This window comes from Podarcis melisellensis, assembly GCF_964234715.1.
Source record: "Podarcis melisellensis genome assembly, chromosome: 2".
NCBI lineage: Eukaryota > Metazoa > Chordata > Lepidosauria > Squamata > Lacertidae > Podarcis > Podarcis melisellensis.
In genome coordinates, this window is record NC_138529.1 from 51848629 (window position 1) to 51876339 (window position 27711).

General features: G+C 42.6%; 1 protein-coding gene and 1 long non-coding RNA gene across 3 annotated transcripts in view; one reads left to right on the forward strand and one right to left on the reverse strand.

The window, feature by feature from the left end:
- Positions 1 to 9250: 9250 nt before the first annotated feature.
- On the reverse strand, positions 9251 to 10890 carry LOC309363313. Its single transcript, XR_014165301.1, has 2 exons — positions 10840 to 10890; positions 9251 to 9622 (listed from the first exon to the last, which is right to left on the reverse strand). It is a non-coding gene; the product is annotated as an uncharacterized lncRNA (long non-coding RNA).
- A 6700-nt stretch (positions 10891 to 17590) lies between these two features.
- The window catches only part of JAKMIP2 (janus kinase and microtubule interacting protein 2), a 92530-nt gene continuing 82409 nt past the window's right edge, over positions 17591 to 27711 (forward strand). The window contains exon 1 of one of the 2 annotated variants that reach the window (XM_081900109.1): positions 17591 to 17897. The gene's annotated coding sequence lies outside the window, so the exon portion shown is untranslated. The remainder of the gene's footprint in view (positions 17898 to 27711) is intronic. The other variant, XM_081900108.1, reaches the window with a different exon arrangement.

The following is a 27711-nucleotide window of genomic DNA, read 5'->3' on the forward strand; positions in this document are numbered from 1 at the left end:
GCCAGCATAGACCCTGGCCTTTGTCCATGTTCAAAATAATACACAATCAGTGAGTGTTGTCCTACCAATGTGGTAGTAACTTTATATGATAACTATTGTCTAGATGTGTTAGACACAACATAGAATTGTAACATGCCATACAGCCGAGTCTTGTTTAGCTGCAGGTGATGTTCATCTTCGAACTGAAAGGAGGAGATCTAATGCTTGATCTGAACGTTTTGCTTTGAAAGACCCACCAACAGTGGGATTTGCAGAGTAAAGTCTGTGGTTTTCAAGCTGTTTTCCGGGAAGGCCTGGGGTTGCTTAGAAGCTTATCATGACTTTCTCAGTGAAAGGATCAATAACAGGAGACAAGCTTTCCTGAAAGGCAGCTTAGCAAGCACTACCAGTCTTCCCTACAGCAAGAATGAAAGCATCTGGTATATTGTAAATTTCACTCTCAGCTCATATGGGACATTAATGAGAAGGTCAACAGGCCTGGCTGAAGCCCCAGATGAACTAAGCTGACTGTGTACTCTATACCAGTGTTTCCCCAGCTTGGGTCTCCAGCCAGTTTGGGGCTACAACTCCCATCATCCCTAGCTAGCAAGACCAGTAGTCAGGGATGATGGGAATTGTGGTCCAAAAGCAGCTGGAGACCCAATTTGGGGAACTACTGCTCTAGAACAAGGGTGGCTAATTGGTGCTGCTGGCATTGGTGCTGCTGGCTGGGGCTGCTGGGAGTTGGATATCAGCAACACATGCAGAGGTTACTCACCCATGCTCCCAATTTTTTGAAATTATATTGGGAAATTCCTTCAGCACAGCTATTTCATGTGCAAATGAGCACCTGACTACAGAGAGATTGGAAACATTGGGGAAAGTGTGATGTAGGTATTGTTTTTAAACAACCTTTTTGCCTCTATTTCGTTCAGTATTGCCAAATCCCTCGTGCTGCTTTCTTAGACTTTGCACTTTCCCCATTGTTGACATGCATCAGCACTAGTTTGAAAAATGATAGTGTGACAAATCATTTGCCTTTAAACAGGAGTGATATGATAGGCGACAGACTGCTCCTGTGACCAGATGGCCACAGTGAACTGCATTTGCACCCATTTCAAAGCAGTTAGGGACAAGGGGCAATTCTGCTGTACGATCAAAGGATAGTACAGGCTGGTTGCAACTCTGACTTGTGAAATTGTGCTACTCTAGACGCAATCTTTTTAAAATGATCTAGCAGTCTGGTTGTATCACATCTACTTAGAAGTAAGTCCCACTGAGTTAACTAGGGATTTGCCATCCAGTAAAGAGGCTTTGGACTTTGACTTAGGTTGCACTGACCTGGTTTTCCTGGTGAATTCTAAAAAAAATAATGGCAATAAATAATTCTATGGGAGAAGAAATGTGCACTTCAGCTAAACAGCCAAGAAATCACAGAAAATAACAAATTTGGTCCCTCTTTTAAAGTGCTTGAATTTTAAAAGAAAAATCTGAAACTTTCCAGTAGCTCTTCTCTTTAGTTGTTTGATCCGTTTTGTGTGTAGCCTCCATGTTTTTGGGAAAACTGGGTATTCATGAGTGGCGTACATGGAATAACATTCTGCAGCACAGAGTTGTATCCAGTTAAATCACTGCATGTGAGGAACACGCTTTGTGAGTGCAGCAGAATCTTCCCTCCCTGTTTTCTCATAAATCTCCAGACTACATTGGGGGTGCAGGAGACACCTGGGGGGGAGGGGGGAGTTCTGTTGTGCCAACAGAAGTCATTCTGTGCACATAATGATTTAGTTGGATACAACCCAAATAGTTTTATTGATAGATTTAACCAGGATAAAGGAGGATTCTTTTGCCCCATGGAAGTACATGCATATTCACACAAACGTATTATGCAGTGTAATTTTTTGTTTTAATTAAACAGGTTTAATAACTGTGGCATGTTTCTTGGTGGTATTAAGCAGAACAAAATAGTATTAAGATCAGCCAATTTACACTGATCTTGTAAAAATAGATTTTTTAAAAAAATAATTCCAATAAAGTGCAATAAAGTCGTATGCCTAGGAAAACTGCCAAATTATATTTCTACATTTGGAAAATGATTCTGGATTACATTGTGACCGAAGAACATTTTTGATGTTAGTATTAACACAATGTCTTGCCAGTGTTGATGGAATTTATTGTGGTATTTTAAAAGTATGCTGGATGAAATATTAAAAGCAGTGACTGGCATGAATGGTGGTGGTCTCTGTTTGAAACAAACTTTAGGAGGGCAATGTTTATGCTCACAGGGATATTCTTGTGTATGGGTAAGCTACTTTACATTAGATGGTTTCTTCCAACCAGATACAAACTAAGTGTAAACAAAAAAAAAAGTGTATTGCATGCCTGAGAATGAATTGTAGTTTCCCCCTTAATGGTTTCAGCAGAAAAATTATCAAACCTCTGCTTGTGTAAAAGTTTTAAGTGGACAAGAGGCAATTTAGATAACACGCAAGTAAAATAACATCCATTTTTCCATCTGTGCTCCTTAATTTGGGGCGGGGATTCATTTTGATTCCAGATTTCTGGCCCAGTTCAAAATTCCAGTCTCTTCTATAGGAGCTTCAAAAGTGGAGTTCTGCATTTCCAGAACGTTGTTGCTTTTAGGTGGGATTCAATCACATACCAGCAAATTCAAGTGGTGCAGTTCCAGTTGACTGGCAGGTCTAGCACATGAAGCCCGCTTCCCCAAAGGACTGGGCTTTTTTCCAATTAGAAAAGTAATAGGAAGATGCACTGTGAAATATGGGATAGCATTTCCTTGACACAACTTCATCTAACCTCCCCACAAACAAATCAGGATGAACGCTCAATAAACAAGTCATCTGGGCATAGGTATCTCTCCCACCCCAGCACATTCCACTGAATGCCAGAAACACATTATTTTACATAAAACAAAGCAAATGAAGATAATGGGTCAGGGTGCAACTCCTCTGTCTGCCAACATCAGCTTAGAGCAGAGGAACCGCTAGCCTTGACAATCACTTTCTCTCCGCTGTGGGAGAAGGAGGACTACAAAACAAAGCCCCCTGCACTTTTTTTCTTATTAAACCTACTTTGAAATCCATTTTTCCTCCCATTGAGGGGTGAGGGGGGGGATCAATTTCTTCTGCTCACAAGTCAGAGTGGGAATGAATGCAGTCTCTGGGAAGAGAAGGAACTAGGGCAGGAAGAAAAGTGTCATGGTGTGATAATTCATGAATGTAGTGCAGCACTTCTGTGTTCCTACAGGCAAGCTATGGGAGGTGGACAAGCAGGGGAGGGGATAAAGAGACAAGAGGGGTCACTTTTCCTGCTTATTTTTTATTTGTGCAGACGCATTGTAAATCACAAATCTTTGGTGAAACTTACTATTTCAGGTTTGTTGTCATGTGGAATACAGTACAACGGTACCTCGGGTTAAGTACTTAATTCGTTTCGGAGGTCCGTTCTTAACCTGAAACGGTTCTTAACCTGAAGCACTACTTTAGCTAATGGGGCCTCCTGCTATTGCCGTGCCGCCGGATCACGATTTCTGTTCTCATCCTGAAGCAAAGTTCTTAACCTGAAGCACTATTTCTGGGTTAGTGGAGTCTGTAACCTGAAGCGTATGTAACCCGAGGTTTTGTTTGTTTAGTTGTTCAGTCGTGTCCGACTCTTCGTGACCCCATGGACCAGAGCACGCCAGGCACTCCTGTCTTCCACTGCCTCCCACAGTTTGGTCAAACTCATGCCGGTAGCTTCAAGAACACTGTCCAACCATCTCATCCTCTGTTGTCCCCTTCTTCTTGTGCCCTCCATCTTTCCCAACATCAGGGTCTTTTGCAGGGAGTCTTCTCCTCTCATGAGATGGCCAAAGTACTGGAGCCTCAGCTCCAGTATCTGTCCTTCCAGTGAGCACTCAGGGTTGATTTCCTTTAGAATGGATAGGTTTGATGATCTTGCAGTCCATGGAACTCTCAAGAGTCTCCTCCAGCACCATAAATCAAAAGCATCAATTCTTTGGCGATCTTCTTCAGTAAGGGCACTAGGTGGCAGCACCTTCCCTTTCCGGTTTTCTGTTATAAGGAAATAACACTCCAAGTGTTCATCACTGCTCTCTTTGGAGGACCAAATCTCATGCTCACCCAATATGTGAATCCAAGAAGCTTCATGGAAAAATGGGTACTGCAGACCCACCCCCCACAAGGTAGTATGAAACTTACACATAGATGCAAGCTTAATTCATTTAATTTTATCCCCTGCATTTTGAGAGGATGGAATTGTGCGAAATAATCTTCTGCATGTACTGATGTATATGTGTGGTAACTGCATCACATTCCTTCCTTCCTTCATTTTTAGTTCACTTTTCCACAGACAAAAACCATGCTGAAGTGGCATACAATGAAGAAAGCAGTAATACATTTTAATTTTAAAGAATAAAACATAAAAACTCTTGCATAACAATATAGCGAAACAATAACATGGTAACAATTTCTTACTAATATTGCAAAACAAATACAATAACATACAAAGAACCACAATTCAATACTGTAACATTAACTAGATCACTTAAGCAACATGCAGCAACCCATAGCAAAAACAACAAAGGAGCTGCACAGTTTCATGTTAATCCTGGAAACGGGGGTGGGGGGGGTAGCTTTTTTCATCCTTGAAAATTACATACAGCTGAAAGGAAGTTGAGAGATAAATACATGTCCCACTTATTCTTTCAGCTTTTCAAGACTTAGTTTAATTCTACTACAGTGGTACCTTGAGTTAAGTACTTAATTTGTTCTGGAGGTCCGTTCTTAACCTGAAACTGTTCTTAACCTGAAGCACCACTTTAGCTAATGGGGCCTCCTGCTGCTGCCGCCGCACTGCCGGAGCACGATTTTTGTTCTCATCCTGAAGCAAAGTTCTTAACCTGAAGCACTATTTCTGGGTTAGCGGAGTCTGTAACCTGAAGCGTATGTAACCCGAGGTACCACTGTAGATCTTAACATCTATGCAGCTTCCTTGGAAAACTCAGCTATAGGTGTGAAACTTTCTATCTGTCTTTTGGGGGGTGGCTGGCCTAAGGGAGGCAGACAGCAGTGACCAAAGAAGAGGGTGCCCACAGAACTTGCTCAAAAATCACATACCTGAAAAAGTTGGCAAGCCTTTTTCTGTGCCATATATGGAAGGCTGAGGAAGCAGGGAGCCTGGAAAATCATTTTGATGATGAGGAAGATTTAGAGCCCACTTTATTGTACCTTAAGGAAACCTTGGTTCAGCAGTAACAGGCATGCATGTACTACAGGCTCATGCTGCTTAGCCCCTTTGAACAATGGTAAGCCTGAGCCTGAAGACATTTTCCAGCATCATCTGGTCTTCCATAAAATGCAGATGATCATTGGAGGAGAGATTAGATTCTCATGCAAAGCTTCTCATCAGGTTCAGGGCTCCAAAAACCAGCTGTTATCTTCAACTGTTGCCATGCAAGCAACTGCCCTTCCTGCGTGCCAGGCCTGCAGCGGGCATACAGAGAAAGGCTCCTCCTACATGGCATAGAAACTTCATAACAAAGACAATAACTAACTTGGGTCATTACCATTTTAAACTGTGCATACCGACCAAAAAGTTAGAAGCTTTCCCCCTGAGAGTCATTTTCAGTTTTCTCTCCCATTAGTTTGATTTTCTATTTCTTTATCGTTTCCAAAATTACAATAGCCATTTCCTCAAAGGGCAAATGATTTAATTTAATAGCATTACAGAAACATCTCTGACACTGCATTAACAAGCGCAGTGATTCACAAGGCCGTGTTTGATGTTCACCAGATGGAGAAATGACCCGCTTGACAACGTACGCAATCCAGCCATTCGGCATGTGCATGACTTTATTGAGGTGCTATTCTGAATAATAGTAAGAAATAATGGTGACACCTATGACAGATATGTTCCTCTAGGAAACTGTTTTCATTGCCCACAAATGCAGCCTACCAGCCACTACCAAATGCTTCACCGACCCCCCCTTCACACCTGACCAAGCTCTCTCCCTTCACACCTTGCCCCCCCCAAAAAAAACCCTTCCTTTACACCACCCCAACCCAGGGCCAGATTTAGGTTTGATGAGGCCCTAAGCTACTGAAGGTGATGAGGCCCTTTATATGTCCAGCTGTCCTTTGTCAACAACAAATTGTCACTGTTTTTTGTGTTGAATATATGCTATATGGTAATTTATGGACCTAACAGGTATCTAAAGCCATTTGCTGTATGTAGTTCTATTTTATTTGTTTTTTATCTTATATTTTGGAAATGTACATCCTGGTTTTTTTCCTTTAAAATTTTTTGGGGCCCCCAAGAGATTGGGGCCCTAAACTATAGTTTGCTTAGCTTATGCAGTGGTACCTCAGTTTATGAACAGCCCTGTTTAGGAACTATTCGGGTTTACGAACTCCGCAAAACTGGAAGCAGTGTTCTGGCTTGCGAACTTTACCTCAGTCTACGAATGGAAGCCAAACAGTAGAAGGGCACCGGCGGCAGGAGGCCTCATTAGCATAGCTGTCAACGTTTCCCTTTTTTTAAGGGAAATTCCATTATTCCGAATAGGATTCCTTGCAAGAAAAGGGAAAAGTTGACAGCTATGCTCAAAGTGTAAGGAAAATAAAATACCTTCCTGATGATTTTGTGCTTCTAAAACACAAGGAAGTAAGGAGACCACATCTATAAAGTCTGGTTAGGGTGTATTAGTAGGTAAGTTAAATGAACTCCCATAATGAAAAAAGCAGAACAGCTTTGAGGATCAATAATAATTTAAAAATCCCATAACTGATATTTATCACTATAATAGCTTCAATGAAAGGGAATACATAAACCTAAATGATTACGTGTAGCATCATTTTTATTAGCCTATTTTGTTTAATAAAATGCCTTTTAAAGCTGTGTTGGCTGTTTTGGTAGCCTGAAAGTCACATGACCCTGAAGTTTCCTTTATCATTGATTCTTTATGTGCCCAGCAAAAGCTCAGGCTCGTAAAAGCATATGGGTTTGTATTTAAGGGCTAAGTCACTTTGCCTTGCAAACCTGGGGAGTGGGTTATTTGTTTTATCCTGCCCTAGAGACAAAAAAAATGTAATTGATAAGGCAGCCCCAGCCCTTAGGCTTAAAATTTAAGAGACATGACACAAAAGGGGAAAAGGATTGGGACAGAAAGAGGGGGGGAGCACATTCAGACATGATTCCTTAGTTACAGAGTTCTTGCAATGACCAGCTGGAATGGAAAGAAAGGGGGAGCACAAGGAGGCTGGGATACTTTGGTGTTGATGGAAGATGCTTGTAAAGGCTTCGTTTTCAGTAATGTTTTACATCTGAGTGCTTAAAATACCCTTCGTTGTTAAATTCAGGGCAGGGAAAGGATCTGTCGTATTCCAAATGGGAGATAGTGCTGAAGTTCATTCAATTAGCTGAAGGTACCTAATTATGTGTTCTTTTATTTCCACGCTATTTTAAAATGTAAGAGTTAATGTTAGTCCTACATATTCCAAATATTTAGTAGGCAGGCAATTGAGAACATGGGAAGCTGATTTCCTCCGAGTCAAATGCTACACTGAAGCATTGAAACAGCAGCAGTTTAAAATAAAAAGAGGGCCACAGTTACTAATTAAAAGTTTCTTAAAATAAGGTATCCAAGGTCTGTTCAAAAGGCAGCAAAGTAGGTCTATATGTGCCCCATAGAGAGGGAATTCCTCAAATATGGGGCCACAGCTAAAAAGACCCAACAGTCTAATATATATATTGAGGGCAAGTGTCACTTCTTTGCATGAACCAGCCCTGAAAAAATATCCGGACCTAAGAAATAGCACTTGCTAGATGAGACAAGATGGGGAAAATCCATAGCTAAATGGTAGAGCTTCTGTCTTGAAAGTAGAAGACCCCACATTCAAGCTCTAGTGCAGGCATATGCAAACTCGGCCCTCCAGATGTTTGGGGACTACAATTCCCATCACCCCTGACCACTGGTCCTGTTAGCTAGGGATCATGGGAGTTGTAGTCCCTAAATATATGGAGGGCTGGGTTTGCCTATGCCTGCTCTAGTATCTCCAGATAGGGCCATGGGAGACTGCTGTCTGAAACCCTGGAGAGCAGCTGTCAGTCCCAGACCAATGGTTTGATTTGCTACAAAGCAGTTTCCAGTGTTCTGACATTCCATTGTTGCTCTCCTCTGGGCAGCATTTCACTGCTCTTGCCGATTTTGCTGGCTCCTTCTTGACATTGCAATTAGATACACAGTGGGACAATAGTATTATGAAAAGCCTTCCTGTTGTCCCCTTGCTGCCAGTGCAGGCTGTGTGCCATTATTACTGGTTTTGGCTTTGCCTTGAAAGTTGGGGTAGGGGGCTTCAGAAGAAGAATTTTGAGGGCAAGTTTTAATTTGGTCATTTTGGTCTTCAAATTCCTTACCAACACCAAGCAGCACCAAGGGCATTCTGATGCAGCGGGCGGTCAAGGCTACAGTGGTGGCAGCATAGGAAAGCACGAGAGAGAGAGAGAGAGAGAGAGAGAGAGAGAGAGAGAGAGAGAGAGAGAGAGAGAGAGAGAGAGAGAGAGAGAAATTAATTAGGCACCTCTAACCAGCCACTTTTCCAGCTTTCCAAAGCCTCTGAGCTCTTGAATTATTCATTGCAAGTGTACACTTCAGATAAAAACAATTTGGCTTTGCACTTCTTTTACAGTGCTGTCCTGCCCATCTTATAATTTCATGCAGGGAAATATTTTGCGGTGAACGAAGTTGTCCAAGACATACCAAAATAAAACTGAGGCATACAACATACAACTTGCCCAGAACCAAAATAAATAATTTAAAGGGCCGTCCCATTAAAGGCTGGTATACTATTAGGAATGTGTGTTGTTTTCTCCTTCAAGTAGCTGAGAGAAACCAGTAGACCTTTCAGACGTCACATTGTATTCCTGTGTAGGAAGCATGTGTTTCATTCCAGCGACAGCGTCCAATTTTTCGAAAGGCACAGAAATCTTGTACCATTGTGGTGAGTTTCCTTGATCTTAGGAACAGACAAGGAAGGGGAGGTGGCAAGCATATTTTCCCAGGACTTGGTTTTACTAAAATTACAAATAAAATGACATGAGAATTATAGAAGTCTAAAATGGAAGTCACTAGTAAGCTAGATCAAAAGCTTAGAAGTCATTCAACTATAATTAGAAACACACACACACACAATCATGCTTTGGTTTTTGTTATAATATGGTTGTAGAAAATGAATCCATTAAACCTGACCTCTTGGTGTTGGATTATTTGGTGACTCAGTCATAAAGCATACATTGAACTTTTATTGAATAAATCAGTGACAGGTTTCACAGAAGTTTTAACAATGCCAGTTTTCTTTTTCCTAACAATTATGCATTATATTAACAAAAAACCACAAATTCCAAGTGAACCTCTAGGAGCTTGGAAATAAAGCAGGTCACAAAACGATGCATAAGTTTTCTCCAGAATTTTTCTTTAGGCTACATGGTAAACAAATTGGGTGGAGGGTGGGCAGAATAGAAAGAAAAAAGTTCATTAGAGCCTCCATCTCATAAGCGACTTGTGGGAGGAAGTACCAGACATTCAAATGAGCTTTTGTAAATGCTGGGCAGGTTTCAGGATGCACTTTCCCCAGGAAGGAAAAAACACATAATGGCTGATATGCCCCCATCCATCTGTACACGTATAACAAACAGCTGTTACCCAGGTCTGCCTTCTTCCTTAGGTGAAACACACAGGTTCCTTGGTATGCAGTAAAGAGGAATAAAGATATTGCCCACTGGAGGGACACTATTGCACTGCAACACAACAAATGTAGGACACACATACAAAAAAACCACAACCACCAAGTGTGGAACATATTGTATTTTAATGTTTTGCTGGAAGCCGCCCAGAGTGGCTGGGGAAACCCAGTCAGATGGGTGGGGTATAAATAATAAATTATTATTACTATTACTATTACTATTACTATTTGTATGAAAAGGTACAGAAAATCTAGTAGGAAACTATGGCCTGTGCACAGATTGCAAATGAAGCACCATCACAGCCCACAAAACCACCTAAAAGTCTCTCTCAGCCACCCCAGCCTATTGTATTCCCTCCTTGGATGATGTGGCATCCAGCCAAGTGAGGTAGGAAAAGGCCAATTCCGTCCTCCTGGAAGCACCATCACTGAGTTGTCACTATGGCAACATGGCTCATTCTTTAAGATGCTGATGAATGGCCAGCTATGGTCATTATTTTACAAAGAGACAGGTTTACTTGTTTAGCAGATTATTCTGCTAGGTTCACAGGACTGGAAGGCTTCCCCAGATATCCTCCAGCTCAACCCCCCAATACTATAAAATTATAAATCCACCATACACACACTATTATTGCATCAAGGACATGTTGCAGAAAACTCCCGCAAGAAAACACCAGCATGAAGCAGCTCGAAGACATCGTGAAGCATGCATACAACATGTTTCAAAATGTGTACCATAGATGCACTAGATTTACTTCTGCATAATATGTCAAGTGGCTTTGACACAATTGTTTCAGTGTTGGCTGAAAACTTCTTCACTTTTTCTGCAAGAGCTGCATTCTTAGAACACAATCATGTTCTGTAACAAAGCAGCAATTGGCACTATTGTCTGTCGTCTGGTGAACAAGTAAACATTCAGATAAATGGCAAAGGCTATTTACATAGATCCAATAGATGTGACCAGGCTGTGACTCTGAGGAACACTCTCTGTTAGGATGGCCACTGGGCCATAAATGCAAGACCAGCTTTTTCTGTCATTTTAAGAAACAACAAGCCATGCATTATTTCAACTCAATAGCAGAAAGTAATGCTCACATACATTTGTTTTTTTGTGTGTGTGTGAGCAGAGGCAGTATCTTCTAAGTCAGGGTCAGCAAACTTTTTCAGCAGGGGGCCGGTCCACTGTCCCTCAGACCTTGTGGGGGGGGGAACTATTGGGGGGGGGGGAATTAATGAATTCCCATGCCCCACAAATAACCCAGAGATGCATTTTAAGTAAAAGGACACATTCTGCTCATGTAAAAACACGCTGATTCCCAGACCACCCGTGGGCCATATTTAGAAGGTGATTAAGCCGGATCTGGGCCCCGGGCCTTAGTTTGCCTACCCATGTTCTAAGTCATGGCTGGGGAATCTGGAGCTCTCCAGATGTTGTTGGGTTCCAACTCCTATCAGCCCCAGTCAACATGACTGATGGTCAGGTGTGGTCAGCCCCGATCAGCAATAGAGTGCCCATCCTGAAAGCCAGCTCTTTCACTGCTCCCAGATAGCTTGAAATGAACTCTTGTGCAAGCTTCGTTTACAGGCCCCTTCTTGCTTGCACAACTAGTTGCTTACACACACCTGCCTTAGCTGTAAGGAGTTTAGGAGGAGCACAGCAGGTTGCTATGACAAGTTCTGCAAATGAATGGTTGAAAAATGGAAAAATCCCCCAGGGGTCACTGTGGAAGCACCCCAGACATAGTGACAAAGCACATGATGGGACTAGATTATGGAATTGTTAAGATCAGAGACAGGGGAGCTAATGGGTCATCCTACCTCTGCTGGTAACTTCTTTCACTGAGAGTGTATTGACAGAAAAGGTGGGCTTACTGTTACTTCACGACTATGACCAAAGCTCATTGGCTGAGCACCTGCTTTGCATACAGAATGTCCCAGGTTCACTTCCTGTTAAATTCAGTTCAAAGGACCAGGTAGCAAGTGATGGAAATTAACCCTCTCTGCCTGAAATCCTGAAGAGGCTCTGCCAGTCAAAAGAAACAATACTGGCCTATCTGACAAGTAGTTTGATCAGTGTTTCATATGCTGATAGCACAAATTTACAAAGCATTTGAGGGCAAAGCTGTTCATTTGCTCCGACCTTGATGCTAGAAGTTGGATGGGGGGGGCTACCCTAGAAACTTAATAGGGAGCTAGGTCTGTGTAGGGAGCTAGGGAGTGTTAATCCTGTGAACCCCTCCCTCCTGTGCTCAGGTTGTATATATGAGTAAATAAAACTGTATCTGCTAAAGACATCACAGTCTCTGTTTATTCCAAGAGAATCAAACCCTGGGAAAGTGCAGGAACCCCTGGAGTCTCTTGCTGCTCAGAGATTGGGGTGAATGCAATAACACTATACCACCAACACACCATTCTGCTTTATTAGTTCTGAAATGCTTTGCTAATGTTACTGCGTTTATTGCCAACTGAAGGGGTACTATAGTGCTGCAATACAACAAATGTAGGACAAAAGAACACAACCAAGTGTGGAACATTTGTTGCATGAAAAGGTACAGAAAATCTCGTAGGAAACTATGGCCCATGAACTGATTGTGAATGAAGCATCGTAACAGCCTCAGGTAGAAATGATATTGCAGGTGGAAATGGTATTGAAGGTGTGATTGTGTATAACTGACTTGATAACATATTGAGCACAAAACATGCTGAATGTTCAATGAAAGGACATACTGTAAGGTGGATACACCTTGGCTGTACACCTAAAATTATAAAATGTGAAGTTACCCTGACAGCATCCTGAAAACAAAGCATCTCAATTATTATAGCTATATTAAACTAGTGCAAGCTTTGGCAATTTGACCCCTTCCAGATGTTTTGTACGGCAACTCCCATCAGCCCTAGACAACCTGACTTTATTGGGGCACGTAAGCTGTTCTTTAACTTTATATAATAAGAGGGTGCAAACAACCTGTATTTATTTAAGAACTATTCTTGAAACAAACCTCAAACTCATCTCCACATGAATGAACGATAGTGTGAGCTGGAGACAGGATCTTGTTGCATTTTTTTAGCAACAGCTAATATTAGGTAAATTATATATTTGAAAAGAAGTAACTCACCATGTGATCACTTGATAGCTGGCCAGTGATATTGTTATTCCTAGAGGAGATCTGGTCACAAAGCTGAATAAACACAGAAATGCACACACACACAAACATTTTTAACCTTTTGGTAAGATGACTTAGCATTGTCTTACCATGCACTCAGTTCTGGTGCTTCTTCAATACCATATGATAGTCTGTAATGTGTCGGATTTAAAAGGAAGAGACCATTACAGTTTATGGATTATGAAATGTATATTAATTCTTTATGTTAATGCGCGACTGATGATATTCCTATTATGGTGTAATTTGTCTTTTTCTTCTTGCTGTTGTTGTTATATGTTGAGCAAATAAAATATTTTTTTTTAAAATAAAAGATAGTCTGTAATGTGTAATTGAATGAACCAGCACATCTATGTGAGGGTGGACATATTCCCAATGTGATATGTATAACAGCACTTTTCCCAGTTATCATAATTGTGGAAATCAAGCAAACGTGCCCACACTCCCACATGGAGGCTCTAGCTGAAATGATCCCAGCCAGGTCACAAGTCCAACAGGGTCCTTTGGGTTCTTCTGGACAATCACATCAGGGTCATGTCATGATATCTTTAGTGAGGAAAGTGCACAGATAGGCCCGCAGCTTACATCTAAAAATAAGACCCCAGTCACATTTAGTACGGGACGTGGGTGGCGCTATGGGTTAAACCACAGAGCCTAGGACTTGGTAGGACTAGGTTGGTGGTTCGAATCCCCAGGACGGGGTGAGCTCCCGTTGCTCAGTCCCTGCTCCTGCCAACCTAGCAGTTCAAAAGCACATCAAAGTGCAAGTAGATAAATAGGTACCATTCTGGCGGGAAGGTAAATGGCGTTTCTGTGCGCTGCTCTGGTTCGCCAGAAGCGGCTTAGTCATGCTGGCCACATGACCCGGAAGCTGTACGCCGGCTCCCTTGGCCAATAAAACGAGATGAGCGCCGCAACCCCAGAGTCGGCCACGACTGGACCTAATGGTCAGCGGTCCCTTTACCTTTACCACATTTAGTACAGATTGCCATGTTTAACAAATCCTTAATATCCAATATTAACTCTTCTCCTGACATATTAGCCTTCCATGGCAGAGAGACTTTGCCACACACCAGCATCCTGCAATGGCAAAGTTTGACAAGCATGCATATTTTTTCCTCCTCTCTTTTTTTCTCAATGAGCAAATTAGCCTTCAAGGGATCTGGGTTAAAATTCCAATTTGGTCAGGGATGCAGCTGGTTATTAATGCTTCACCACTATAATATCAAATGAAGCAGCACACCAGCCCATGGTAGCCTTTCTGTCCCTGACCCATAGGACTGGGAGCAAATTAACTCATGGGAAATATTAGACAATTTCATTTCTGCCATCAGCAAGAGTTGAAGTGCCTCCCAATGACATGCTAACACTGACCTTTGCAAAGAGGTGGTGCAATGCCTGTCTCTTGAATGGGAATTTCTACAGGCATACTCTGTGCGAAGTCGTTCAAGTGGCAGAATGCAACCACCCGTGGAATTCTTCCTTGTCGTTTTAATAAGACATGCAGCGATCCCGAGCTTTCAGGTACTGGGGTCTCTCAGGTCAATACATCTTCCTAGAGAGTATGACCTTCTCGACAATACTGGCCTACAGGGAAGATCAGTAAATCATTGCCAAACTCTTGTGGGAAAGTGGCAAATCAAGATGTGGACTTAAATAAATAAGCGCAGTATTTCATTACCGTCTTTCCAGGAGAAGAGTGATGAACTTCAGTCCGTAAAACAGAGTGACACAACTGATAACGTGTTGCCAAGTGGTGTGCTGCTGTTCGAGATACCAACCACTCAGTTCCATTTCCTCCACTCTCTAGTTCTCCATTCTTCCCACCCCAACAGCCAAGACTGTCAGCATTCTGTAGTCAATGAGCACACTCAGTCCTCAGTCTCAGTCTCAGTCAGACTGCTTTGCTAAATAACCCAGTATAAAATAAGCAGCACATAAGCAGCACACAAAACACTACAGTACCAAACCATTCTACGTTCTAAATCTTATATTAATAATCCAAAAATTGAGAGAGCTATGTACAAGATCTACTACAGAAGCCACAAACAGAAAACTCATTCAAATTGTGTCCAAAAGGAAGATTCAGTCTTTAGAGTTCCTTTAGCCAGGCTCCTGTAGATATCAACGAAGGTAAGTTTGATCAAACGAAGTGTCAGTGATGTTATGCTCAAGGGTTAGATATCAATGAGGATAAGTTTGATCAAACGAAGTGTCAGTGATGTTACGCACAAGAGTTAGACAGGGTGCCGGCATTTGTCACCTGTTTCGCCCAGGAAGAGTCTTGGGCTTCTTCGGTAAATTCACTCTCACGCTTTTGATACATTTATAAACATTCAAGTCCATATGTTACATTTCTTCTTAGATTAAGCTACAATATTTAATTTCTTTCTTCAGGAAATTCTCCTTCAAGATCTTGGTGTATTTACATACATTCAACTTCATATGTTAAGTTCTTTCTTGACTTAAGCATTTATTCATTTACTAAGCCTGCACCCTGTCTTATCCTCATTGATATCTAACCCTTGGATTATTAATATAAGAGTTAGAACGTAGAATGGTTTGATAGTGTTTTGTGTGCCGCTTATGTGCTGCTTATTTTATATTGGTCTACTATGAGAATTGGCAGCATAGGTTCATTTCTTTGGTACTTGCTAAATAACCCAGCAGTCCCTGATTACTGCAAATTTTACCAATACACATCCCTCTAAAGCAGTGTTTCCCAAACTTGGGTCTCCATCTGTATTCAAACTACAATTCCCATCATCCCTGACCTCTGGTTTTCCTAGCTATGGATGAAGGGAGTTGTAGTCCAAAAACAGCTAGAGACTCAAGTTTGAGGAACACTGCTCTAAAGCAAGTCTGGAGAATATATGGCCTTCAATCTCCTATCAACCATACCCAGCATGGCCAATGGTCAGGGAAGATGGGAGCTATAGTCCAATGGCACCCCTACCCTGCTCTAAGGACTACTTCAAACAAGTTTGTTCTTGCCGTTTTCAGCAATTGTACCCTAGTAAAGGTAAAGGGACCCCTGACCATTTAGGTCCAGTCATGACCAACTCTGGGGTTGCGCGCTCATCTCGCTCTATAGGCCGAGGGAGCCGGCATTTGTCCACAGACAGCATCTGGGTCATGTGGCCAGCATGACTAAGCCACTTCTGGCGAACCAGAGCAGTGCACAGAAACGCCGTTTACCTTCCCGCTGAAGCGGTACCTATTTATCTACTTGCACTTTGACGTGCTTTCGAACTGCTAGGTTGGCAGAAGCAGGGACCGAGCAATGGGAGCTCACCCCGTCGCGGGACTTCGAACCGCCGACCTTCTGATCGGCAAGCCCTAGGCTCTGTGGTTTAACCCACAGCGCCACCCACGTCCCTTTTGTACCCTAGTAGAATAATACATAACTTGTGAAATCATATATTAGTGGGAGTATGTTTGCATGAAGACACACAACCACACACACAATGGCTTTAAAAGAAAGAAGTAGACAAATTCATGAAGGATAAGGTTGTCAATGCCTACTAGCCACAATGGTTATGTTTTACCTCCACTGTTGGAACCGGGGCTGCCACAGAAAAGCTCTCTCTTGGGCCGCCATTCCCCCCACAACTGAGGCTCTACAATATTAAGGTCCACACTATGGGGATGTGCATAGGCTGTGGTAGCAGCCCCATGGCCATAATGTGTTATAAAGTTGTTTGCTTTGGGGGGAGTTTTAAAAAGTTAGATATAGTTACTGTATATGTAATGTGGACTCTTAACAATGCATTGGTAATTTAGACTCTGAAAACTGCTCCAAATATTTTAGCAATTAATGCATCATTGATTGGGTATATGGTTAGTTATCTTGATGCCATTTGTTTTTACTGTTGTTACCTGCCTTGGGCACCGTGTGGAAAAACAGAATGGAATGCTAAATCATAAATGAAAGAGGCCACAGAAAGGACACCCGTGCTATAACTGCTGTGCTATCCAGACCAGAGCTGAATATATATTTCAGATTTATCGTCTGCATCGAGGGAGGGCAGTTTGTAGTCTTAAGCTACCAGCAATAAGCTTAGCAATTTCACAGTCAGCCTTTTTCTCACACCCACATTTACATATTGTTTATCTCACATTTAAAGCAGCAAGCAGAGTCAGGCTGGGTTGCCATCTCTTAACAAGTCCTTAAAGATCCGTAATTATTATGTCCTTCAGTTTGACTTTCCCAGAGTAGAATTTAACCCCTATTTATCATTGAGATGGTGGGAGCTGCTTATCTAATATAAGGACTCTCTCTCTCTCTCTCTCTCTCTCTCTCTCTCTCTCTCTCTCTCTCTGTGTGTGTGTGTGTGTGTGTGGGTGTGTGTGTGTGTGGGTGTGTGTTGAGGGAATTTCCTGTTAATAGGAATGTGGATTGTGTTCAACACCCTGCTCTGACCTCCTTGGGTGAGAAATTCACCCTCTTCCCCCCTCCACCAATAATAGTACCCTCTGAAGTGATTTGCTTGCCTGTCAAAAGCAGCTTTTCATTGCTAAAGATACTGAATCTCTCTCCTTTTTTCCTCGTTTCCCCCCCTCCTCATCTCCTTGCTTCCCTTCCATCTTTCATGGCCGTTGCCATGGCGCCCAGGGAGAGCAAAGCACCGCAGCAGGGGAGGGGGGAAGGAGGCGGTCCATGCTGCAATTTCCAGGCTCTCTCCTCAGTGAGCTCATCAACCTCCTCCTCCAAGGAGGGAGGTGGCTGAGGCTCTGTCTATTGCTGGTGGGTGGGTGGTTTCTATCCTCAGCATCACCAACCAAAGGAGGGGGGGACAGAGAGAGAGAGAGCAGTTGCTGATGTTGTGCTCTGAAGCAACCTCAGTAGAAGGGAAAATGGATCCAGCTTGCACATCCCTCGCCTTTCAACACCTTCCCTTGGTTTCAGCATGGTGAGCATAAGCAACAGAGAAGCATCGGCTTCATCGCTGCTTTCCTTAATCATCTCTAAATCCGATGGCAATCGATATTTGAGGTGTGCTCTTTGCTGTATGAGCATCCTAACCATGTAACAATGACTTTCATCTGAGCCTCTGGAAAGGGTGGAGGAGGAAGGATGGGAGGGGTGTTGTGGGAGAGAGGGGAAAGGAAGATGGAGAGGGATGAAGGCTGATTAGGCGCCGTCTTAGGAAATGCGGCTCAAAGATTAATTGCAACTGCCTTCTTGCCCGTAGATTTAGCAAAGAAAGATGCTTTTGTTTGTCCTTTTCCATTGAAATATGGGATGCCTTGTGGATGTCTATCAGCTTGAAAATGCAGTTGTTATTTCTGGGATGTTTTAATTCCTCCTTGTAATTGCCCAAATATTGGGCTGGGCCTCAGCCAGCTGCAGTAAAGCCAGAAATAAGCAATGTCGGATCCTGTCAATGGCTGATCGATGGATAATGTTTACTGCTAGAGGTGTGTGTGTATCATTTGGAGGCATTGCTGAAAGGTTCAGGTCGGATGCAGTTGGTTTGTAGGAGTGTGTGTGTGTGTGTGTGTGTGTGTACGCACGCATGTGTGCATGCATGCCACACACATCTGGGTCTCTTTGTAGATTTCTACCTACAGCACATGTGCTGTTTTCCTTGCCAATGATTGATTGACAATGTCTTCCACTCAGGCTGGTATGAGCTATCTATGGCCTCTTGGTTTCATTTTAGCCACTCGGGAGGGATCTATATCCTTCATTTGGTGTGCTATATGGCCTCTCTTGGTCACTGCCCTCATGTCCTACTTGGGGGCTTCCAATAAAGATCTGGTTGTCCACAGAAGACTGAACTAGGCAGGCCTTAGATCTGATCCAGAAGCATTGCTCTTATTACATTTTTTTATGACAATAAGATAAATATTTATCAAATTCTAACTGAATTGATTTTTGGAGAGTGGGGGAAGAATAGTGGCAACCCATATTGAGCAAACCTCCATTTTGATACTTCAGAACCTGGAAAAACCAAATCACTATTTCTCCACACTCCCATCTCCATTCAGTCTTCCTGGATGTATGCATCATCTTCTTGAATTATAGAAAGTAGGTTTTTGTTATGAGACTCACTGGTGTTTAACCCTGCAATGATTATTTTGGTCATAGTTTTTTAAATGAGTACATCTACTATTGTATACATTCAGGGCAGAACAGTCATGATATATGTTCCAGGTCAATTTATATTTTTATTCTTACAACAGTAATAAATCCACATAGTGACTTAAAGAGGCAGATTCAAAGCATTACTTTACACTTCATAGATTTGATGTACTGTGTGGGCTACTATAGTTCCGGACAAAGCATGGCACCATATAAGTCAACACTGGTTGTGAACCCCCAGTTCATAGCAAGCAGTATGTGTTCTCTGTATCCATGGTAAATCGTAGGGTTTGCTGAGGTGATCACTGATCTTGAGGTTTAAAAGACACATTGATTCATCTTTATTTGGGACAACTGCTTAAGTAATTCGAGGCTACAAGTGAGTTTTTAGAAAATGAGAAAATCACAATCCATATCACTTTTTTTTTCTCAGAAGAAATAACAATCCCATAGTCAATATGTTAGGTCTGAGTAGGAGAGGGTTCAATAAAAGAACCCAAGTTATTTGAGATGATCATTTCTTAAATCTTACGTTTCTTTTGCACCAGTAATGTGGCAAATGTGGTAGAGGACACAGAAATGACAGTTCTTGCTCACTGGGCTCACAATGAAAAGATGTTTCCAGCCAATTTACCGTACAATACATGCACACTTCTTTCTCATTCATAGCACACCGTCTCTCTAGCTCCCCTCAAGATACTGCATTCTCCCACAAATGCATTGTCCTTTTTAGGAGGACACTTAAGAATGGGAAGTGTGAATGAAACAGACAGGGGTTTGAAAACACGCCATGCTCAATGGAGAATCAGAATCTGCTGCTGATTGGGTATAGTTGATGGAAAAACCTCTTTTTGTTGTCAGACTGCTTTTAACAGAATTCTGACCTGGGGAGAGGGGTTGTTACAGACCATAGGGACCCAACCATAAATCCAAAATTAAATTTAACCATACAGTTGAATATGCTGAACAGGAAAAGAACGTATGAACAGGGCAGGCTTGGTATTATACAAAAAAAAATTAAAAATACTAACCCATCAAATAAATTTATTTAACCTTGTCACTTCTACTTTCATTCCTTATTTATTATCTTTGGGGGTGGGAACAAAAGCTTTCTCCACTGTGGGAAAACCATTTGAGTCATAATCCCTATACATATGATCTCCCTTGAGGAATCACTAAATTTTATCACTAGTAAAGAACTAGTCTTCTCCCAGCTGCTGTGTATACTGCTACTAGGTCAGGTGTGTGTGAAATGATGCAACTAGTAACTATTGTTTGTGTCAACAAGTCATGGAAGAGCTGTGCAGCAAAGTGTGCTTTCTGCCACTGAGCAGAATTATTTGGCAAGAGAGCCTGGTTATGTCTTTGGAGAGGCAGAAGGATGGGGTGAAAGGAACTGTTTCTCAAAACTTTTAGCAGTCAGAATATCTCTAGGCAAAGGTGTCCCGTCCCCCCCACTTTCCTAGATCACCAGATGGAGGTGTTGATACAAAAAGGAGATGGAAGGAAATAACTGGAGGAGTGGGGATAATAAGATAGCCTTGTTGTCTTGTGCAGGTAACCATATTACTGTTCACCACATTTTTTAAAAAAAGAAGAGAGTTTTTGGATCTGTTCACTCGTATCAACCTACCCGCTCTTTGAGATCAGTGAGGATGTCTATGTATTGTTCTTCACAGAGGGCAGCCTTCTGTTTGAAGAGCTCTCTGAGGACTATTTGGAGGAATCCTCTATTTGGAGGGCTGTCCAGTCTGAATTCCATTCAAAGATCACCAAGAAGGAAGAGCAAGGGCCTAGGAATTGCCCATCAGTGGACTGCAGACTAAGCAGCCATATCAGACATGTGATCAGTCACAATCTATCAAGCCAGGGTTTCCCAAACTTTGGTCTCCAGCTGCTGTTGGACTACAACTCCCATCATCCCTAGCTAGCAGGACCAGTGATGGAAATTGTAACCCCCAAACATCTGGAGATGCAAGTTTAGGAAACGCTGTTTCAAACTGGTGAGATGCATTTCATTTATTTTTTAATTGCAGTAATACTTTCTAAAGTTTTCAGCTGCACATTTGCACATGCAAAATTTATGCAAATCTGGCTCATCTCTTGCCTTTTTCTGGTGACATGCTAAGATCAGATTAGGAGAGCTTCCCTGCAGGCCTGCTGGTGAGATCTATTTGGTTGGCTGCCCCATTGCCCCAAGGTCAATGAAGAAGAAGAAGAAGAGTTTGGATTTGATATCCCGCCTTTCACCCCCCTTAAGGAGTCTCAAAGCGGCTAACATTCTTCTTTCCCTTCCTCCCCCACAACAAACACTCTGTGAGGTGAGTGGGGCTGAGAGACTTCAGAGAAGTGTGACTGGCCCAAGGTCACCCAGCAGCTGCATGTGGAGGAGCGGAGACGCGAACCCGGTTCCCCAGATTACGAGTCCACTGCTCTTAACCACTACACCACACTGGCTCTCTGTACTGAAGCCCAGCAATGGAGCACAGTCCCATAGAGATCGAGGAACATCCAAGCCAAACTCCATCAACATGGGCAGTTGAGCAGACACAACACCTCAGCTCTGCTTCCCTTTTATACTTTGCATGCAGATTGCAGCATCTGGGCTTGATGAGGCAGGTGACCTTCACCTGCTCCCAGCCTACTCCAGGAATCACACACCTCCCAGAGCTAGTGAGCCCTTGCTTGCCTCAGCCTCCTAGAGAAGCACTCCTGCTGCTCCCTACGCTGCTTCAGAGCCCACCTTGTTCATGGAGACAGGGGTCCCTCTGGTGATGGATCCTGTTTCTCTGGTTTCTATACAATGACCTCCATCCCCTCGCCATCCTCCATCACCCTGTGAGTACTTCCTTCCCCATCACCTGCTTATCCCAGTGTGTCCCAGTCCCAGCTACACCCCTCACTGGAATCCTCTTCCTGTTATCCTTCTAGTTCATGACACTTGGAATGTCCTGGGAATGAGCCGGCGCTTGCAGCCAGCTGAGTCTGACGAGAGCACGGCACCCAAAGATGCACGTTTTTTAGTACTGCGCTCTCACATCCCGTTTTCATCAGGGGAGTGCTGAAGAGTGTGCCATTCTGCTCCGCCAGTAGTTTTGCCTTACTGGAATGTGTCCTTGAATGTGTGCCATGCGCTCTGGCACTTGTCATGGTCCTCTGTGCGCCAGTAGCGGTTTAGTCATGCTGACCACATGACCCAGAAAGCTGTCTGTGGACAAACGCCGGCTCCCTCGGCCTGAGTGCCGCAACCCCATAGTTGCCTTTGACTGGACTTAACCATCCAGGGGTCCTTTACCTTTACCTTTACCTAATCCCTCTGGCTTGCAAAGAAAGGGAATGTTGAGGTGTGTGTGCAAAAATGTCTGACATTGCATGGTCTGTTGTGCAAAGGTTGGAATCACATCCACTTTTGCCACTGAGTCCACCTGCTGTTGGCATGTAGCCCCTGGAATATTGCCCACAAGAGGATATGGCCCTCAGGCTGAAAGAGGTCCCTAACCCTGGCCTAGTCAAACTGGCTTACAACCCAGCCAATTGCTAAATACAGCCTGTATGTCTCTGTTAGGTAGGAAAGAAAAACAGCATCTGAAAGCAGCTAGGTCGTTCATTAAATGCATGAGAGGCCGTCTCAACAATTTAATTATTATTAAGACTGTAATCCAGCAGGGAAGAGGATGGTTTTTTTCTTTCATTGCTACAAGAGATGACTAAGCTTATGGTACTCATGTCAGGAAAATATGTGTAATATTACTAACAAATTCAAGCCCAGTTCAATGGTCAAATTTATGCTTCCACAACCCATCACTTTACTGTATTTCATGGTAATGTATTCTGGATAACATTACAATTTCACAAATCGGTTTATAAATGCATATGTGGGCCTCATATTTCTACCACTGAAAGTGGTATAAATGCCAAATAACTGGAACAAAATTAGTGGATCAAATTCCTCCTTACATTAAAGCTGTCTTCAGGTGTTCAGCCGCGATATGTGAGGCCAAAAGTGTGTTAAGCGGGTGGGGAAAACATGGGTTGACTTTGCTGCCAATGTCTCTGAGCACTGGACATGCCCATTCTACCCCTGACCTTTGCATGTTTAGAGCAAAGGTCTGTAAGGGGCTTGTTAGCAGGAACCCTGAAGGCTAAAAGGCTTACAAGCTCCCTTCACAACTTCACACCAAACACACACAAAGTTTGGGAGTGGAGATGACATGCCAAAAATGTTGGAGGCAAGACTTAAACCTGCCTGTATCTATCCCTACATGCCTTTTCTCTCAGGTGCCTGAACAGGGCTCCAAATATATTCCATACATTTTCATAGGAGTGTACTTCACTGGCGATGTATTAACCACTTCCTAGCTGCATACTTTGCTAGCATGTTAAGAAGAACCATTTTGGTACCAGTTTTTAAGTTTGTAATTTGGGCAAATGTTGATGCCTGAGGGGACCTCTTTCTTCATATACACCTCCCACTTCGTGCTATGTTGATTTCCACCCTTTGCTTCCTGTAAAGCATAAGATAAATAATGACTGGCAGCTTAATTAGAAGGAAGCCTCATTGAATTAAGCAGGGCTTACAGATGGCAGCCTGTGCCAATAAATGCACCCCAAGTACATCAGGGTCTTTTTTGTGGTACTTGCTATGGACACTGTACCCATGGCATGTACATCTCTTGTAAAAAGTGCTCTTACCTATGTCTGACTATCAAACACAGGGATCATGGGGTGGAGAGAGATCTTTTGTAAAGGAGTGCTCAGAGATGCTTCCTGCCAGGTGCACATATCATCCATGGCTGCACAAATTATGACCCACCAGCCCAAAATGCCAGCCCACCAGGGACTCAGTGAGCCTCTAGTTTTTGCTGCCGAGAACTGTAGTCAGAAAGCACTGTCACAATGATGACAGGCCACATAACATGGGTGCTGGTCTGCATTTAGCTTGGTGGGTCAACATGTGCTGGCCTGACCTACTTGCTTTACCTGATAAGGTGGAGCTGATTGGCTATGAACATGGCTTTTAGAATGCATCCTATCTCAACACATTAAAGCTGGTAGTTAATAAAAACAGGACTAGCTACACACACACACACACACCAATTCCCAGAGGCTGCTATGAATTTCACTCTCATTTCAGTGGAACAGGGAATATTGATGAGCAGTCTAATGCTACTGTTGACACACATGCTGCCGCTGATGAATCACAGTGTATATAGCACTGGTGGTTGTGGAGGGAAATCTTAACAGATGTGGATAACGACCATCTATCACTTAGCATACCACTGGTTTCTTCTTGGTAAGTCACTCAGTGTTTCCTCTGCTTTATCTGCCAACCACCTCTCCCCATGTGGACAGAACTAAATCCTTCTTGTTATGTCATCATTAAACCACTTGTATGCAAATGGTGTCCGTGATTTACTTGTGGCTTGCAGAGTTCTTAGCATGAAAGTGATTATTATGGTGCTGCATATAGAAAACAAGACGTTCTTCAGCAGTGACACCAATAATATTGGTGTCTACCCAAGTCACATGCAGCGCAAATGGAGGTGCTTATATCTCTACTTTGCATTCACTAGTGGACACCATGACAGCAACTATTTCTGATCGCTGCACAAAGCTCCCACTGGAGCACAACAAGCCATCTGACAACTGTCCCCTTATAGGATACAGGATCATTTACACTTCTTAGAACTTCTTGCAACTTAAGGAGAAAATACCAGATTGCGTCCGTTGGCTGCAGTAAAAATTCTATCATAGATTGAACCCACCCTTTATTTATTAAAAAGCCAATCATTTACAATTTTAAATGCATAGTGCAAATGAGACCCTGATCCCAGCAAGTGATGCCAGTGACTGAACTCCTGTGGCCCTGCTGCTAAGATGTGGTTCTTGTCCTGCATTGGACACGATCATGAAACACTGTATAACTGTGCCAGAGTTATCTTAAGCAAGCCAGAGACAGGAGAATTGGCAAGTTGCTAAGGTGGTGGAGGGCATGATGTCACAGGAAAAGATGTCCTTTTTGAAGTGTAAAGGTGTTCTGGGAAAAAGGAGGAGGATGTAGGCAGAACCATATTGGCACCTGCTGGAGGTGCCCAAAAACCAGGAGCCATGACTGACCGTTGCTTGAGGAAGCTATGAATGCAGCAATGAGACACTCTTAGGGCATAACATTCTGCACCCTCTCCATTTACTTTGGGTGTAAATATGTGTAAAATAAACCATATTTCTTAAAGACACTGGCCTCCACTGTGCCTAGATTCCCCCAACAGAAACGCAAACCTGGGTGAGCATCTAGAACCCCCCTGGAATCTTGCTACTGCTCTGCAGAAATTGATGGTGGCGTGCAACCTTCATAACTATATATAGAGATGGGTTGGGGGGAGAGAGTGCTTCTCTGAATGTTTAATTTTTTGAAACAAAACTATGTGGCTTACAAATGCAAGCTATAATTTTCCATGTTCCCTGTGGAGAAAGAGGGACTGTTCAGCTATTTTGTCAATTAGCACTAAAAATACCTTATCAAAAATGTGTGGGTTTTGCTTACTCTCTCTGTGGTTCTTGCCTGAGAAAATCCAACAGCAGCATTATTGTTTTCACTTAATATCCGCTGTGTTGTGCAGGAGGATAGGTGGTCCTGTGTCCTACTTTACGGATCCTGGCCCGTCTGGTCGCAGTCTTACCTACAGTAATGAGACATATTGTATTTCGATTTGAATTATTGCAGTTATTCCTAAACTTGTACCTATACACAGAAATTGGCATTTGCAAATGTTATGCTAATATGTGTACTTCTTGATCCTCTTGTGTTTTCCTGTTTGCAATGTGCAAGTGACCTCTCTAAGGTGCATGCAATTTTTTTAAAAAAGAGGAACAGATTACTATATCAAGTTGACATTTATGTGACCGTCAGATTCTGAAGATGACACAGCGCCACCAATCATCTTCACTAAAGCACAGAACTGGTATTGTAACTTTGGGGACTTCTTTCCTATGGGTAGAGGTGGATTTGGGGCAGTGCAACTGGTTCCACCATAATAGGCGCTGAGCCTAGGGGGCACCACAGGGTGTTGCAACTATACCTGAAGGAGCATCTCCACCCCCATTGTTCTGCCTGGACACTGAGGTCCAGCTCTGAGCACCTTCTGGTGGTTCCCTCACTGCGAGAAGTGAGGTTGCAGGGAACCAGGCAGAGGGCCTTCTCGGTAGTGGCACCCACCCTGTGGAACGCCCTCCCATCAGATGTCAAGGAAATAAACAACTACCTGACTTTGAGAAGACATCTGAGGGCAGCTCTGTTTAGGGAAGTTTTTAATGTTTGATGTTTTATCATGTTTTTAATATTCTGTTGGGATTCACACAGAGTGGATGGGGAGACCCGATCAGATGGGTGGGGTATAAGTAATAAACACAGTAATAAATAAATTATTATTATTATTATTATTATTATTACATAGTTGAGCAAAATGGAAGGCAAGAGGCCCACTTACTTATGCTTATGTTCAGTGGAACTTAATTTTCAGTAGGCATGTCTAAGATAACCTATTTCTTTAAAGTGGACATAATAATGTTTACTACATGTAAGCCTTAATTATTTTCTGCAGATTTCCTTAGGAATAATTTTATGCATGGTTATAGATTTCATAAGTATTACTATACACATATTTATCTGAGATCTGCACTTAGCTACTACTGTGATATATTGATGCAATAAACAACACAGGTTAGTTGGTAGGCATTCCAAGTCACCAGTATGCTTACAGTTTCATTTCTACCCTTCAGTTTGGCCCAGAATTTCACTAGTGGTGTGGCTGCAGACTTTTTCTAGTCTGCCATAACTGATTTATTTTCTGTCTGTGTTTATTATTTTTAATTAATATTCAAGGAATTGATTGTTGTGCTGCTTTTATTGATTTGTTTACTGCATTGTGCATTGAGGAAAGTGATGAGGTGGTGATGTGTCGCAGTAATTGTGGCAATAATTACCCAGAGAAATTTGTCCTTGTAGATTGCTTCTCCCTCAAAGCAGCCTCCCGGTCTCTCTTTTTAAATACTGAATACCACTAAGCCTGCCCCCAGCCCCCTCACTCCCATTCTGAAATCAGCAGCTGATCTTGCATGACCGCCCAGATAAATTGAGACTCCTTGTGATTTCTTTATTTTATAATCTCAAAGCAAAGCCACTTTCCCTGGGAAGCTTCATGCACTAAGTACAATTAACTGCCAGCTAAGATAGGTCTAAAAATATTAGGGTAATGGACATAGAATGAGCTTCTTCGGAATCCATAGCTGAAAAATATGTGTTTTCAAATCTCCTTTGTAAGTGAAGTGTTTATTTAACAGGCATTTTAGTGGTATGCCTGTGTAGAAAATAACCAATAACTGCAGAAGGCTTCTTAGTGGTGCTACTGAGCCAAGGATAATCTATGCACACAGTACAAAGGCTGAGCTTTTGAACTACTTCATATATTTTGTAGGTCACAGACTGACCTATATGATTTCTCTTCCTTTGTTTAAGCCACTGCCGTCTGTGGTCAGTGCATTAGCCTGTAGGCTGAAAGCCCCACAACAATACAAACAAGCTTCCTTCCACTTATGGCCAGTATGATGGATACAATTCAAATAAAAAATATATATTGACGAAATGTTTTACCAGCAATATCATTTGGGTTTTACTGACAAGTTCCTCTTCCTTGGCTATCTCAAATAAGTCAGGGTGTTTGTG